This window comes from Mus caroli, unplaced genomic scaffold (genome assembly GCF_978045245.1).
Source record: "Mus caroli unplaced genomic scaffold, Mus_caroli_1 scaffold_9, whole genome shotgun sequence".
Lineage (NCBI taxonomy): Eukaryota > Metazoa > Chordata > Mammalia > Rodentia > Muridae > Mus > Mus caroli.
In genome coordinates, this window is record NW_028227264.1 from 105,672,297 (window position 1) to 105,675,509 (window position 3,213).

The 3,213-nt window shown below is 34.9% G+C and overlaps 1 non-coding gene across 1 annotated transcript; it reads right to left on the minus strand.

Annotated features, from left to right (window-relative positions):
* Positions 1-329: 329 nt before the first annotated feature.
* On the minus strand, positions 330-461 carry LOC115032227 (small nucleolar RNA SNORA17). Its single transcript, XR_003837882.1, has one exon. It is a non-coding gene; the product is annotated as a small nucleolar RNA SNORA17 (small nucleolar RNA).
* Positions 462-3,213: the final 2,752 nt, after the last annotated feature.

Below are 3,213 nucleotides of genomic sequence, written 5' to 3' on the forward strand. Positions count from 1 at the left end.
GCACTATGGCACTGGACATGGGTCATCGAGGGTGTGGTCCACCCCACCCTGCCCCCAGCAGCCCTGCTTGGTGCTAGATGGGTAGTCATCTCAAACTAACTTCCTATCCATCTACCATGGTGCTATTCTGGTTGTTGTCTTGGACTTGCTACTCACTGGGCCAGCCTAAGTGGCCCCACGTAAGGATTGTCTATCTTAGACTCAGTTCCACCCTGGGTCCTACAATCCCAGGCAGGCTTCTAGTCTATGGCTTACTCCCCATCCTGGGAGCATCTTTGGGCCTGTGTGTTGCTGGACTGGTGGTCATCTTAGGCTTTCTTTTACTTAGGAATGCTAAGCTAATAATCATTTAGGTATTCATAGATCAGAATATTGAGTTTAGCCATAGCCTTTCTCCTCTCTGCCACCTACTGATGCACATGTGACACAGCAGTCACACCCAGAATGCCTCTAAGAGCAGTTCCTGTAGGCATTTAACCATGCATTTTGAGACTGATCAGAGGTATTTCTATTTCTATGAAGTAGATGAATCATTCAAAAGATCCTAATGTAAAAATATTTAAGTTTCTGCCCAGGCTACACAGAGAAACCCTGTTTCAAAAACCAAACCAAACCAAACCAAACCAAACCAAACCAAACCAAAACAAAACAAAACAACAAAAAAGAAATCATCAACTTAAAGAGTTATTAAGACAATATGCTGAGTGGTGGTCACCAGGTAAGTCTGTATGTTTGGTAAATAGAGGTAAATAGAGATCAGAGCTTGTGGTGAGAAAGATTTTAAGTCTACCAAATGGAATCATAGGACTGTCTCTCCTTTTCCAGAGTTTTGTAGAATGTTTATTTCTTTTCTATGATTAAAAAGACAGTTATACTTGGGAAAATAAAATTCTCACAAATTGTGGGAAGGAGAAAACTTATGGGATTTATTCCAACCATTTTCTGCATTGTGTCCTTGGCTCATATGAGTCCCCTAGTATACATCCTTGTCCCCATTTCCATCCATTTTATGATCCCCGTTTTTCAATTATTTCCCTCTTTAATTTTGTGACCTCTACATGTATATCAGATAATGTACCATATTTCATTCTTTTCCTTATACATTAGCATACATATGCATAAAACATTATTTATTAAAGTATTAGTAATCAGATTGGTTATTATTTCTTTTTTTCTAGGTAAATAAAATCATTGGCAGTTTCAAAATTTCTACTAATAAATAGTAGTGTATAAGTAAAAGAAACAGCCTACCTTCGAGCCTATGAAAGTATGATTTCAAAATTCCTCAGAATTCAATTTCCCTTCCCCAATCTGTATCACTCAGTTATAATCGTAATAGTTTGACAGTGGTAACACTAATGATGAAAGCTGGGTAAAAGTCAAAATACTCTATTTTAACATGGCTAGGCTTTATTTTTAGACTAAAATATCCGAAGTACAATATTTGTTTGGAGCCTATGCCTTCTAAACGATATCTTCAATTTTCCTGGCATAATTCAGTCTTAAAAACAACACTATATAAACAGCTACTGGTTTATTTTGTGTTTGTTTGTTCGATTTTTACTTTAAAAATGAAATGTGAAAACTTAACCTTATACAGGTTAAATAAAATATGGAAATATACATTGCTGGTAAATTGTAGAAAGATAAATACTCAACTCCAAGAGAACTCACTTTTCTAAATCCTATTGTTATGTGAATAATAAGATGAATTCTAATCCAATTATTCATGAATAATTTTGACTTTCATTAAAAAGTATATTCAGACTTGCTTAACATTATTAAATTTTATATTATTTTATGAGCCAGGTTACATAAGTGACGGTATGAATTTCTTTGTAAGGATGAAAATATAATACCCTTGAACAAATGTTTTATCTCTAGCCACGTGTAATAAATGTGTTCCTTGGAGCAAAGGAACAAGAAAATATTAGCCTATAAAACAGTTCAGGTTCTTGTCTCCCTGAACTTTGGTAGCTCATGGGAAGGTCCACAGTCTTCACGTATCTGACTGATACGTAAGCAACTAAGAACAGAGCAAATGCTTTGACTTTCCGTTTGTGTATGGCTTTCTCAATGGGGCAATTCTTTTTCCTAGAGTGTTGAATTCAGTCATTCACTCTGTATTTTAACTGGACAATTAAGACCCTTTTCATTCATGGTTATTATTTATAGGGGTGTGATAGTTCCTATCTTCTGTTAATTTGTTTTTCTACCATTGAATCTTTTAACTTTTATTTTTTGTTCTTCTACTCTGATGAGATTTATCATTTCCTCTGCTCTTGTGGTTGCTTTAATCTTCCTCTTCCTAAGGGGCGATTCCTGTAAGTATGCCAGACAGTTCTGAATTAGAGGTCATGAATTGTCTTACTTTGTGTGTATGTTGGGGAAACTTTGCTTTTTCTTTGAGTCTGAAAGTATGAAGGTAGACTTTATTGGGCATAGTGATTGACTTTTCGAGGTTTGTTTTTGTTTGTTTGCTTCCTTTTAAGCCCTAAAATACAACATTCCAAGGTCATTGGAAAGGTCATGTCCATGGAGACATATGCTATAATTGGGATTGGTTAGCTTTTGTGAATGAATTGACACTTGTCTCTCACAATTCAGGCTGGCTTCAAATTCACTGCATAGCTCAGGCTTTCCTGACACTTTTAGTCTTCCTGAATGAACTTTGCAAGTGCTAGGGAGTAGCTACATAACCACAATACTAACTTTCTGAGACCTACTGTTTTAAAATCACTTGTACATTACAACTACACAAAACTAAGTTAAACTCACAGTAGTACTGCTTATAAAAAAATATGCTCCAAGACAAGTTATTTAATCCTGATTAATTTGAGTGTACCACAGAAAATTAAAATGAAAGAATTAAATATTGAGAAAAATCATGATTCATCGTATAAATCATAAAAATGTTAGTAAATTTAAATAAATATTTAATCTGATAAAATCCACAGTTTACCATACCAGTACCCTCATTTTTCATATAGAACTGCTTAAGCCAAAACCCCAGTGCTAGGTGTAATAGGTGTATAGCCTAATTCATTGTTGACCAAGAAACTCCTGGTAAACAATAAAGACTGAAACTACTACTCTTGGTTGGTGTATTAATTACTTTACTATTATTATGATATAACATCATGATCAAGGCAACGCACAGAAGTAAGTGTTTATTTGGGGATTATAGTCCAAAAGGATAGGATTCCATTATTA